The following is a 14,881-nucleotide window of genomic DNA, read 5'->3' on the forward strand; positions in this document are numbered from 1 at the left end:
TTATTATTATTATTATTATTATTATTATTATTATTTAATAATTATTATTATTAAAGATTAGCCGGTATTCTCCCGGCCCGAGCCTTTTCCAAGTGGTGGCCCGGCCGTGGCTCCCTCTTTAGGGAGTGTCTGAGACCTAAGTCTCCCATGGGAGGAGGCACAAGTACCTCCTCATCTTTGGGACCAACTGTCCCCAGGCCTAGCCACAAGCTAGGCCTCTCTGGTCTGCCAACCCCGCCCCAAGGGGGCAAATGGGAATGACAGTCTTATGAGCTAAAGGCTCGGGCTCAGGCACCTACCCTACCCTAGAAGGGCTGGGCATGGTATCGATCATTTAATTATATCATTGTCATATGTATTATTAATTACTTTATTATTAGTAGTAGGAGCATAAGTGATAATAGTAGTAGTATTTTCATTATTAATATTATTTATTATATCTCAGTTAATATTTATTATTATTATTATTATTAATTTTATTGTCATGCTCATATTATCGCATTTCTCACAGAGTGAATATGGCGTGCATATGGACAATTTCCATTTCTCAGTATACACTGAAACTGATATTGGTTCAGGATAAATCAAAGTATTCTCTACCTTTCTTTCTTTCCTTTTGCTAGTTTAGAATTGACTCAGTTACACACACACACACACACACACACACACACACACACACACACACACACACACACACACACACACACACACACACACACACACACACATATATATATATATATATATATATATATATATATATATATATATATATATATATATATATATATATATATATATATATATATATATATATATATATATATATATATATATATATATATATATGCAATTTTTACTTAAATAGTAATGTAGCGAAAATTTGTGCATAAAATAATATCTCAAAAAATCATTCTGAACCTAAAGAAAAAATATATTTCATTGTTTTTGTTTATTATTAAATTACTGTAAACGTATCTGAAATATATTCAGTTGGATTAGGCTAAATTAAATTGCGCTTGTTGTAATAAAGTTAGGTAAGTTTTCTAAGGTTCTTTTGGTACAAAATTATTAATTTTTACTTAAACTTAAATGAAAAAAATATATCTTTAAATATGTATGAGAAAAATTTAAAAAGGACTTAATTTTTAAGAGTTCTTGTCCCTGTCCACCTTATCAATTCCTCTCAGTATTTCATATGTCATTATAAAGTCTCCCCTATCTCTCCTGTCGTCCAGTGTCGTCAGGTCGATTTACCTTAACCTTTCCTCGTATATCATGCCCCTTAGCTCCGGGAATGTCTTGTTGTAAACCTTTGCACTTTTTCTAATTTCTTGATCTGCTTGCCAAGGTGTGGGTTCCAAACTAGTGCTGCATACTCCAGTATGAACGATTCCTTTCTGAGGTATTGAAACGCTATTCTTAGGTTTCCAAGGCGCCTATATGCTGCAGCAGTTATCTGCTTGATGTGCGCCTCAGGAGATGTGCTCGGTATTATACTCACCCTAAGATCCTTTTCCGTGATTGAGGTTGCAGTCTTTGGCCACCTAGTCTATACTCTCTCTGCGGTCATTTTTGCCCTTCCCCGATTTTCATGACTTTGCATTTGGTGGTAATGAACTCCAGGAGCCAGTTACTGGACCAGGCTTGCAGCCTGTACAAGTTTCTTTGTAGACCTGTCTGATTCTCATCAGATTTAATTCTCCTCATTAACTTCATATCATCTCCAAACAATGATACTCCTGAGTCTATCCCTTCCGCCATATCATCCACATATAAGAAAAAACAGCACTGGTCCTAGGACTGGACCCTGTGCAATCCCGCTCGCCACACGCGCCCACTCTGACACCGTGTCACGTACTGTGACTCGTTGTTGGCTCCGTGTCAGTTATTCTCTGATCCATTGCAATGCCTTTCCTGTTAAGCGTGCCTGGTCCTCTAGCTTTTGCATTAACCTCTTGAGAGGAACTGTGTCGAAGGTCATCTTACAGTCCAAGACAATGCAATCTACCCACCCCTCTCTCTCGTGTCTTACTTCTGTCATCTTGTCGTAAAACTTTAGTAGGTTTGTGACTCAGGATTTCATTTCCCTGAAACCGTGTTAGTTGTCATTTGTAAGCTTGTTCCTTTTTAGGTGCTCCACCACTCTCCTCCTGATAATCTTACCCATGACTGCATACTGTACACGTCAGTGACACTGGTCTGTAGTTTAATGGCTCATGTCTGTCTCCTTTTTTAAAAACTGGGACTACATTTGCCATCTTCCATACCTCAGGCAGCAGCCCAGTTTCAATGGATGTGTTGAAGATTTTCATTAGTGGCACACACAGTGTCTCCACTTCCTCTCTAAGGACCCATGGAAAGCTGTCCTGTCTCACTGTCTTTAAGGTTTCAAGTTCACATAGCAGCTTCTGCATCTCTTCCTTGGTTGTGTGTATTTCATCCAGCACTTAGTGGTGTATTCCTTGTTGGTGTACCTCCCTCTTCTGGCTTCCTGGAGTCCTTTCTGTCTCCACTGTGAATACTTCTTTAATTTTCATATATAGCTCCTCACATACTTGTTGGTCGTTTCGTGTCAACTCTGCACTTTCCTTCTTCAGCCTGATTACCTGGGCCTTGACAGTTGTTTTCTTCCTGATGTGGCTATACAACAGCTTCGGGTCAGACTTGACTTTCGATGCAGGGTCGTTTTCGTATTGTTGTTGGGCCTCCCTCCTTATTTGTGTATATTTCTTTCTGGCTATTCGACTAATCTCTTTATTTTCCTGGGTTCATTGTCTTCTGTACTTTTTCCATTCTCTAGCACACTTAGTTTTCGCCTCCTTACACTTTTGAATGAACCATTATTTCTGTTGCAATTGGGAACAAGCTTTTCCTCTGCTTCCTTGCATGTTGTTGTCACGTAGTCCATCATTTCGTTTACTTGTTTTCCTACCAATTCTCTTTCCCACTGAACCTCTTGCAGAAAGTTCCTCATGACTGTGTAGTCCTCACTTTTGTATTTTGGCTTCTCCCATTCTGTTCCTGTTACTCTCTCCACTTGTAACTCAACTATACATTCAAAGTTCAGAACCACATGATAACTAGCTCTGAGGGGCCTTTCGTATGTGATGTTCTTGATATCTGAAATACTTAAGGTGAATACCAGGTCCAACCTTGCTGGTTCATCCTCACCTCTCTCTCTGGTAGTGTCCCTAACATGTTGTCGCATGAGGTTTTCCAGTACCACATCCATCATCTTTGCTCTCCATGTTTTGGGAGTTCCAAGTCGCTCCAGGTTTTCCCAGTCAGTCTCCTTGTGAATGAAATCATCTATAATAAGAAACTTTGATCTCCTCTTGTGAGCCTTTCTGGCCACCTGATCTAGTGTGTTTACCATTACTCTGTTGCTCTCATCTTATTCTCCTCTTGGCATCCTGCAGTTCTGTGGCAGTTGTACATCACTGAAATTACCACCTTAGGGCCTCCAGACTGAATTATTCGTACTATGTAGTCCCTTTCGCCCATTCTGTCCATTCCTTTCATTTACTCATATCCCCAGTGGGTTTTAATGAGCAGTGGAACTCCTCCTCCCTCTGCTCCTTCTATCTTTCCTCAGGATCTGATATCCTGGTGGAAAGATTGCATCTGTTATCCTGGTGAATTTCGTTTCTGTGATTGCTATAATGTCTGGGGATATCTCCTTGATTCTTCCATACAACTCTTCACATATATTTGTTATTCCTTCTGTGTTTGGTTCAATTTCTTTTCTAAAACTGTGGTCTGGGGGGTATGTTGGGGTTTGGGAAGCAGAAGACCTGACGAGAAAATATGGGGGGTTGCTATGAAGGTGGAGTTTATGATGACGGGGGTGGATTTTGGGTTAGATTGTTTACTTGCATTGGGGTTGTCGGGGTTGAGAGCCTCCTGTAGTTGGTTGTGAGGGAGGATGTATTTGCTCTTTCTCCTGAGTCTGGGTCCTCCTGCCCATTTATTTCATTTCCTCTCTCTTTCCTCCTTTTGTCTTTGAACTCTCTCTTTCAGTTTCTGCCTTTCTTCTTGTGTTCTGTCACAGTCGAGATACACACTCTGGTACACCGATATGTGCCTTAGTCGTGCTTTCTCCTGCATGATCCTGTTTTGAGTCAATTCTGCCTTGAAAATCACTTTGTGTGTGTGTGTGTGTGTGTGTGTGTGTGTGTGTGTGTGTGTGTGTGTGTGTGTGTGTGTGTGTGTGTGTGTGTGTGTGTGTGTGTGTGTCTGTGTGTGTCTGTGTGTATGTGTGTGTGTCTGTGTGTCTGTGTGTCTGTGTACTCATCTAATTGTACTCACCTAGTTGTGGTTGTGGGGGTCAAGTCACAGCTCCTGGCCCCGCCTCTTCACCTGGTCCCTACCCGATCACTCTTCCCACTCTGTGAGCTTTGTCATATCTCTTCTTAAAGCTATGTATAGATCCTGCCTCCACTACATCACTACCCAGGCTATTTAACTTCCTGACAACTCTGTGGCTGAAGAAATACTTCCTAACATCCCTGTGGTTCATCTGAGTTTTCAGCTTCCAACTGTGACCCCTCGTTGCTGAGTCCCATTTCTGGAACATCCTATCTCTGTCCACCTTGTCAATTCCTCTCAGTATTTTATGTGTCGTTATCATATCCTCCCAAACTTTCCTGTCTTCCAGTGTCGTCAGGTCGATTTACCTTAACCTCTCCTCATAGGAAATACCCCTTAGCTCCGGGACTAGTCTTGTTGCAAACCTTTGCATTTTCTCTAGTTTCCTTACATGCTTGGCTAGGTGAGGGTTACAAACTGGCGCTGCACAGGGTCCTGAATCTTATTTAGATGTCGGAATGCTGTTCTTAGGTTTGCCAGGCGCCCATATGCTGCAGCAGCTATTTGGTTGATGTACGCCTCAGATGTTCCCGGTGTTATACTCACACCAAGATCCTTTTCCATGAGTGAGGTTTGTAGGCTCTGGCCCCCTAGACTTTACTTCGTCTGTGGTCTTCTTTGCCCTTCCCCAATCTTCATGATTTTGAACTTGGTGGGGTTGAACTCCAGGAGCCAGTTGCTGGACCAGCCCTGCAGTCTGTCCAGATCCCTCTGTAGGTCTTCGTCCGATTGAATTCTTCTCATCAAATTCATATCATCTGCAAACAGGGACACTTTGGAGTCTATTCCTTCCGTTATGTCGTTCACAAATACCAGAAACAGCACCGGTCCTAAGACTGATCCCTGTGGCACCCCGCTCGTTACCGGCGCCCATTCTGGCACCTCGCCAAACATCATGACTCGCTGTTGTCTTCCTGACAGGTATTCCCTGATCCACTGTAATGCCTTCCCTGTTATCCATGCCTGGCCCTCCAGCTTCCACAATAATCTCTTGTGTGGAACTGTATCAAACGCCTTTTTACAGTACAAGAAAATTCAATCTACCCATCCCTCTCTTGTCTTACTGCCGTCACTGTGTCATAGAACTCCAGTAGGTTCGTGACGCAGGATTTCTAGTCCCTGAAACCGTGCTGGCTGTCGTTGATAAGCTTATTCCTTTCTAGGTGTTCCACCACTCTTCTCCTGATAATTTTCTCTATGACCTTGCATACTATACACGTCAGTGACACTGGTCAGTAGTTCAATGCTTCGTATCTGTCTCCTTTTTTTGAAAATTGGGATTACATTTGCTGTCTACATTTGTGTGTGTGTGTTTGTGTGTGTGTGTGTGTGTGTGTGTGTGTGTGTGTGTGTGTGTGTGTGTGTGTGTGTGTGTGTGTGTGTGTGTGTGTGTGTGTGTGCATAAGAACAATTGCAAAAAAAATAGTAAACGCCCAATCGCTTTCGTGATTTCTCATATAAATTAATTGAAAAGGAGAAGGCACATAAGGGCGAGATTACACCTTACTCTTCCCTTTAAGATAATATAAGTGAGAGAGTCAACAACCAGTCAAACATACTTTATATTCTTCCCAAGTTTTAAGATTTTAACTTGTCCAACATACCTTAAATTCTTCCCAAATTTTAGTAATAATAAATGAATGGAGTAGGACACCGCATTTATACTAGTGGTGCAGGACACTGTGTATAATAGTGGTGCAGGACACTGTGTATAATAGTGGTGCAGGACACTGTGTATAATAGTGGTGCAGGACACTGTGTATAATAGTGACGCAGGAGACTGAGTGTAGTAGTGGAGCAGGACACTGTGTATAATAGTGGTGCAAGACACTGTGTATAGTAGTGGAGCAGGACACTGTGTATAATAGTGGTGCAAGACACTGTGTATAGTAGTGGTGCAGGACACTGTGTATAGCAGTGGTGCAGGACACTGTGTATAACAGTGGTGCAGGACACTGTATATAATAGTTGAGCAGGACACTGTGTATAATAGTGGAACATGACAATGTGTATAGTAGTGGAGCAGGACACTGTGTATAGTAGTGGAGCATGACACTGTGTATAGTAGTGGTGCAGGACACTGTGTATAATAGTGGTGCAAGACACTCTGTATAATAGTGGAGCAGGACACTGTGTATAACAGTGGTGCAGGACACTGTGTATAAAAGTGGTGCAGGACACTGTGTATAATAGTGGTGCAGGACACTGCGTATAGTAGTGGAGCAGGACACTGTGTATGATAGTGGTGCAGGACACTGTGTATAATAGCGGTGCAGGACACTGCGTATAGTAGTGGACCAGGACTCTGTGTATAATAGTGGAGCAGGACATTGTGTATAGTAGTGGAACAGGACACTGTGTATAGTAGTGGAACAGGACACTGCGTATAGTAGTGGAACAGGACACTGTGTATAGTAGAGGATCAGGACACTGTGTATAGTAGTGGAGCAGGACACTGTGTATAGTAGTGGAGCAGGACACTGTGCATAATAGTGGTGCAGGACACTGTGTATAGCAGTGGAGCAGGATACTGTGCATAGTAATGGTGCAGGATACTGTGTATAGTAGTGGTGCAGGACACTGTGTATAGTAGTGGAGCAGGACACTGTTTATAGTAGTGCAACAGGACACTGTGTATAGTAGTGGAACAGGACACTGTGCATAGTAGTGGAACAGGACACTGTGTACAGTAGTGGTGCAGGACACTGTGTATAGTAGTGGAGCAGGAAACTGTGTATAATAATGACACAGGACACTGTGTATACTAGTGGAGCAGGACACTGTGTATAGTAGTGGAGCAGGACACTGTGTATACTCGTGGAGCAGGACACTGTGTATAGTAGTGGAACAGGACACTGTGTATAGTAATTGAACAAGACACTGTTTGTACTAGTGGAGCACGACACTGTGTATAGTAGTGGAACAGGACGCTGTGTATACTAGTGAAGCAGCACACTGTGTATAGTAGTGGAACAGGACACTGTGTATAGTAGTTGAACAGGACACTGTGTATAGTAGTGGAGCAAGACACTGTGTATAATAATGGCACAGGACACTGTGTATAGTTGTGGAACAGGACACTGTGTATAGTAGTGGAACAGGACAGAGTGTATAGTAGTGGAACAGGACACTGTGTACAGTAGTGGAACAGGACACTGTGTATAGTAGTGGAACAGGACACTGTGTATAGTAGTGGAACAGGACACTGTGTATAGTAGAGGAACAAGACACTGTGTATAGTAGTGGAACAGGACACTGTGTATAGTAGTGGAACAGGACACTGTGTATAGTAGTGGAACAAGACATTGTTTATAGTAGTGGAACAGGGCATTGTGTGTAGTGGAACAGGACACTGTGTATTGTTGTGGAACAGGACACTGTGTATAGTAGTGGAACAGGACACTGTGTATAGTAGTGGAACAAGACACTGTGCACAGTAGTGGAACAGGACACTCTGTATAGTAGTGGAACAAGACACTGTGTATAGTAGTGGAAAAAGACACTGTGTATAGTAGTGGAACAAGACACTGTGCACAGTAGTGGAACAGGACACTCTATATAGTAGTGGAACAAGACACTGTGTATAGTAGTGGAACAAGACACTGTGCACAGTAGTGGAACAGGACACTCTGTATAGTAGTGGAACAAGACACTGTGTATAGTAGTGGAACAGGACACTGTGTATAGTAGTGGAACAGGACACTGTGTATAGTAGTGGAACAGGACACTGTGTATAGTATTGGAACAGGACACTGTGTATAGTAGTGGAACAGGACACTGTGTATAGTAGAGGAACAAGACACTGTGTATAGTAGTGGAACAGGACACTGTGTATAGTAGTGGAACAGGACACTGTGTATAGTAGTGGAACAGGACACTGTGTATAGTATTGGAACAGGACACTGTGTATAGTATTGGAACAGGACACTGTATATAGTAGTGGAACAGGACACAGTGTATAGTAGAGGAACAGGACACTGTGTGTAGTAGTGGAACAGGACACTGTGTATAGTAGTGGAACAGGACACTATGTATAGTAGTGGAACAGGACACTGTGTATAGTAGTGGAACAGGACACTGTGTAAAGTAGTGGAACAGGACACTGTGTATAGTAGTGGAACAGGACACTGTGTGTAGTAGTGGAAGAGGACACTGTGTATAGTAGTGGAACAGGACACTGTGTGTAGTAGTGGAACAGGACACTGTGTATAGTAGTGGAACAGGACACTGTGTATAGTAGTGGAACAGGACACTGTGTATTGTAGTGGAGCAGGACACTGTGTCTAGTAGTGGAGCAGGACACTGTGTATTAAAGTGGAACAGGACACTGTGTATTGTAGTGGAGCAGGACACTGTGTATTGTAGTGGAGCAGGACACTGTGTATAGTAGTGGAACAGGACACTGTGTATAGTAGAGGAACAGGACACTGTGTATTGTAGTGGAACAGGACACTGTGTATTGTAGTGGAGCAGGACACTGTGCATAGTAGTGGAGCAAGACACTGTGTATTGTAGTGGAGCAGGACACTGTGTATTGTAGTGGAGCAGGACACTGTGTATAGTAGTGGAACAGGACACTGTGTATAGTAGAGGAACAGGACACTGTGTATTGTAGTGGAGCAGGACACTGTGTATTGTAGTTGAGCAGGACACTGTGTATTGTAGTTGAACAGGACACTGTGTATTGTAGTGGAACAGGACACTGTGTATAGTAGTGGAACAGGACCCTGTGTATAGTAGAGGAACAGGACACTGTGTATGGTAGTGGAGCAGGACACTGTGTATTGTAGTGGAACAGGACACTGTGTATAGTAGTGGAGCAGGACACTGTGTATAGTAGTGGAGCAGGACACTGTGTATAGTAGAGGAACAGGACACTGTGTATTGTAGTGGAACAGGACACTGTGTATAGTAGTGGAGCAGGACACTGTGTATAGTAGTGGAGCAGGACACCGTGTATAGTAGTGGAGCAGGACACTGGGTGTAGTAGTGGAACAGGACACTGTGTATAGTAGTGGAACAGGACACTGTGTATAGTAGTGGAACAGGACACTGTGTATAGTAGTGGAACAGGACACTGTGTATAGTAGTGGAACAGGACACTGTGTATAGTATTGGAACAGGACACTGTGTATAGTAGTGGAACAGGACACTGTCTATAGTAGTGGAAGAGAGCATTGTGTTTAGTAGTGGAACAGGACACTGTCTATAGTAGTGGTGCAGGACACTGTGTATAGTAGTGGAGCAGGACACTGTGTATAGTAGTGGAACAGGACACTGTGTATAGTAGTGGAGCAGGACACTGTGTATAGTAGTGGAGCAGGACACTGTGTATAGTAGTGGAGCAGGACACTGTGTATAATAGTGGAGCAGGACACTGTGTATAGTAGTGGAGCAGGACACTGTGTATGGTAGTGGAGCAGGACACTGTGTATAGTAATGGACCAGGACACTGTGTTCAGTTTTGGAGCATGACACTGTGTATAGTAGTGGAGCAGGACACTGTGTATAGTAGTGGAACAGGACACTGTGTATAGTAGTGGAACAGGACACTGTGTATAGTAGTGGAACAGGACACTGTGTATAGTAGTGGAGCAGGACACTGTGTATAGTAGTGGAGCAGGACACTGTGTATAGTAGTGGAACAGGACACTGTGTATAGTAGTGGAACAGGACACTGTGTATAGTAGTGGAACAGGACACTGTGTATAGTAGTGGAACAGGACACTGTGTATAGTAGTGGAGCAGGACACTGTGTATAGTAGTGGAACAGGACACTGTAAATAGTAGTGGAACAGGACACTGTGTATAGTAGTGGAACAGGGCACTTTGTATAGTAGTGGAGCAGGACACTGTGTATAGTAGTGGAACAAGACACTGTGTATAGTAGCGGAACAGGACACTGTCTATAGTAGTGGAACAAGACACTGTGTATAGTAGTGGAACAAGACACTGTGTATAGTATTGGAACAGGGCACTGTGTATAGTAGTGGAACAGGACACTGTGTATAGCAGTGGAACAAGACACTGTATAGTAGCAGAACAGGACACTGTGTATAGTATTGGAACAAGACACTGTGTATAGTAGTGGAACAAAACACCGTGTATAGTATTGGAACAGGACACTGTGTATAATAGTTGAACAGAACACTGTGTATACTAGTGGAGCAGGACACTGTGTATAGTAGTGGAGCAGGACACTGTGTATAGTAATGGAACAGGACTCTGTGTATAGTAGTGGAACAGGACACTGTGTATAGTAGTGGAACAGGACACTGTGTATATGTGAGGGAAGAGTTCAATAGATAGGAGTAGCGAGGGAGTATATAGTAACAATAGTTTCATTGCCGGCTACTTGTTAAGGTAGGGTAAGTCTAGCTCCCGCTATTCCCGCCTTTTTCCCCCACCCCAAAAGTGATAGTTTGACTGCCGGCTGCTTGTTAAGGTAGGGTCAGTCTAGCTCCCCCTATCCCTCCCCCTCCTCCCCCCCCCGAAAGGTGACGTGTGGGGCTCTGGTCCAAACAGTAATCACTAGACTCACAGCTCCCAGCACTACTGTAAGTACATGCCTGCCTTGTATTCTAGTGGATTTATGGGTTGAAAGCTTCACTTTTGACCAATAATAAAGTTAGTCTTTTCAGCCTTGCTCTATGTTGACTGTTGTAATAATCACCACGTCTTTTAGGTATTGTACTTATCATGGAGAGTGATTATTTAAGCAGTTGGTAACCTGTCTATCTTTTCTGCTTGGATGACAGAGAGGGTCACCTGTCAATCAACGAGAAGAACTGGTGGAGATGGACTAACGTCCTGAGACTTCCCCTTTTTGGATTTAATTACCTGTGCACCTGTATGAAATTGCAGAACGTAACCCCTCATCATTGCAGCGGTAAAGAACCTGCTTTCCTGTCATCGGGATATAATACTCAAGGCTATACTGTGAAGAACTAGCCAGTGGGTCGTAACCAACACCTGCGACCCCCCCCCATCATCAGCAACGGCTACGATTTCAACAACACAGTGTCACCAACACCAGACACCCCTATATATATTAGCTTTGAATTCAGTTATCATTTATATTTTTCATTTTCTTTAATATAGGATTAATATTTCATATTTAAGTGTTTTATATTTTATATTTTCTATATAATAAAGTGTTTATGTTTGTTATTATTTCCTTTTCTATTCATTAATTTTCCTGAGGAGGAGCCAGCCTTGGTAATACTGTCTGAAGTTATTACAGGGCTGAGTAAGCCTTCACAAGTGGCGACCTTGCCAGGATACAACTCGACAGAATCAAGATTCAATTCCATCTCGAATCTACCATTGGAACTTAAACGCCGCATACCACAGACGGTTACCACCAGCCATGAGTAATCATTCTCTATGGTAGGACTACGGTACAGGTATTTAAAAGATTTGGTGATTGTTATAGTCTCAATTTATTGTAAGTCAAGTCAGGCAGGATATAATAGTTAATTCTGCCACCTTTCTTGTGAGCTTGAAACACTTTGGAGGATTAGACTCTAAGGACCCGAGATTTTCCAGTGACAATTTGTTTCATTGAGCTCTTTATTTTATCAAGGGAACTGTCATTGGACACTCTTGATTTGTTGGTGAGAAGATTGGATGGTCAAGGGACCCCATTCTACTTACTGTTTGCTCGGAGCCGGCATAGAACCCTTCGTTTTAATTAATACATATTGTTTAATTGAAGCAGGGATCGAGCTCTCTGGTTTATTTACAGTTTGAACGGAGCAGGAATTGAACCCTCCGTTTTCTTTAATACCCGTTTCATTTCCCCTGATAGTTTAAGTTATTCTCGCAAGCATGGAAGAATACCAGTTTTGGATGAACGCTGGAAGTAAGTTAGGAATAACAGGGAAAAATTTAGAATCTTTCATTAGTGCTAAGATCCAGGAAAGACTTGAAAGAGAGAGAATTGAGAGAGAAGAGAGACAGTTAGAAAGGGAAAGAGAAGAAGAAAAGGAGAGAGAGAGAATCGAAAGAGAAGAGAAAAAGGAGAGAGAATCGAAAGAGAAGAGAAAAAGGAGAAAGAGAACCTTGAAAGACAGGAGAAAAAGGAGAGAGAGAGAGAATTGAGAGAGAAATCCAAGAAAGACAGTTAGAAAGAGAAAGATGAGACAAAAAGGAGCGTGATAGACTTGATTGTGAAGAAAGAGCTAGAGAACTTGAGGAACAGGCCTAAATACGTGAGGAACAGGCTAAAATACGTAAGGAACAGGCTAAAATAAGAGAACTTGAGGAAAGAGCAAAGGATAGAGAAGTTGAGGAAAAAGCTAGAGAATGTGAGGAAAAAGCTAGAGAACTTGAGTTAGTAGAGAGAGAAAAGGATCGCGAGCTCGAAAAATCTCGCCTTGAATTAGAGAATAAAAAGTTAACTCTTACGCAACAACAATTAGAGGAAGGAGTAATGGAACAACATGCAGTCAGTGAACATATTCCAACACTTAATTTACCTCCCTTCACAGAGGGGGAAGACATAACTTCATACATTATCAGGTTTGAAAATACCGCTACCCTCTGTGAATGGCCTGCTGACACCTGGGCTAACAGGTTAGGAATGTTATTTTCCGGTACAGCCTTGAATATCTATGCAACTTAGTCGCAGGATATCATATGTAATTATAACCTACTGAAGAAGGCAATCCTTAAAGCATATCAAAAATCCACTAATTCTTACAGGAAAGATTTCAGGTATGCCACCTTACAGCCTGGCCAGAACTTTCAGCAGTTACAGGTAACACTCTTTCGTTTGTTCGACTTTTGGATAGAGAGTTCAGGAATTGATCACAGTTATGAATCTCTTAGAGACTTCATGGTTGCTGACCAGTTCCTGACAGCTCTTCCCCATCAGATACGAACATTCATCAGAGAACGTAACCTGATTAAAGCTGAGGAAGTTGCTGAGGCTGCTGACCTGTATGCTGAGGCTCATAATTCCTATAAAGACCTAAAGGGATCGAACCCTAAGGGTAAGGGTTCATCAGACCTTAAGAAATAAAAGCCTCTAATGGAAAGTAAAATGACTGCTTTTATTCCTGTTTGTCATTTGTTTGGTGTTAAGGGACATAAACGTCCAGATTGTCCTTCTAAGAAGGTCCAAAATGTTGGAAAATGTTTTAAAGACTGTAATGACCAAGCACCCTTCTGTTCAGGAACAGTTAATGGACTTAATGTATCTACCATTTTACGAGACACTGGATGCACATGTATAGTCATTTCTGATAAGCTGTTCCCTAACCTTAAAGAAACTCATTCCTCTGCTATACTTTCAGACTACTTGGGCCGTACGGACACTTTTCCTACCATCCGTTGTTACATTAGGTCTAAATGGTTCACAGGTTGGTCTGAAGCCGTACTAGCTCCCATCACTTCTTGCTCTGTACTAATAGGTAATGTAAAAGGTGCCATTCTTCCTTCTGAGGTTGACCTTTCATCGCCAAAGGTGGACATAAGCTTTTCAGATCCTCTTCCTGTAGAGTCAGAGAAGCCCCTTGAAAGTTCAGATGAGACAATGTCTCGTGAGATTCATGTGGGATTAAAAACCATTGATGCTACTCTCGAAAGCGAGGTAGTAGGATCACCGGTTCACTTGTTAGATGAAAGTAAAGATATCACCTCCGATACCATAAATGTCTTGACTAGGGCTCAGACCAAAGCCCAGGCTTCTCCTACTGTCCATCCTTTGATTTTCCCTGACTTTAAGCCTTTAGATATATCGAAGGACTCCTTTGTCAATTTACAACGTAATTGCCCTTCTCTTCAGAATTGCCATAATGCCGCTAAACAAAATCAAGTGATCCAAAGGAAAAACTTTTCATATAAATTTGAATATATAAAAGGTATCTTGTACAAGTCAGCATTCAAATTAAATTCAGATGAGATAGACTATTCCATCTTAGTTGTTCCAAGTCAATGCAGAGAGACTGTTCTTAAAATGGCTCATGACCTGCCAGTGGCCGGACATTTCTCGCATCGTAAAACCTTAAATAAAATTAGGGAAACCTATTTTTGGCCAAAAATGTCCTCACATGTCACTACCTATTGTAGATCGTGTAAAGTTTGCCAAATGTCATCCTCCCGAGGTACCAGGCGAGTACCTATGGTCAAAATGCCTATCTTTATGGTACCGTTTGAAAGAGTAGCTTTTGATATCGTTGGTCCTTTATCTCCACTTTCATCTGGGGGACATAGATTTATATTAACATTAGTTGATTATGCTTCGAGTTTCCCTGAAGCCATACCCTTAAAGACCATAAACACTACAGAGGTGGCTGAAGCCCTTTTGTCCATCTTCTCCAGAGTGGGCATCCCTAGAGAAATTTTGTCTGACCGTGGGACACAATTCACATCTGACTTAATGCAACATCTATACCAACTTCTGGGAGTGAAGCCTCTCTTCACCACACCCTATCATCCCAGCTGTAATGGGAGGATTGAGCGCCAGCATTCGATTCTCAAGTCCATTTTAAGGAAACTTTGCTCC

The 14,881-nt window shown here is 42.3% G+C and overlaps 1 protein-coding gene across 1 annotated transcript in view; it reads left to right on the top strand.

Moving 5' to 3' along the window:
* Nucleotides 1–14,881, top strand: part of LOC128685431 (irregular chiasm C-roughest protein-like) — a 399,092-nt gene that overhangs the window by 202,463 nt on the left and 181,748 nt on the right. The gene's annotated exons all lie outside the window — the stretch shown is intronic.

This window comes from Cherax quadricarinatus, chromosome 1 (assembly GCF_038502225.1).
Source record: "Cherax quadricarinatus isolate ZL_2023a chromosome 1, ASM3850222v1, whole genome shotgun sequence".
Lineage (NCBI taxonomy): Eukaryota > Metazoa > Arthropoda > Malacostraca > Decapoda > Parastacidae > Cherax > Cherax quadricarinatus.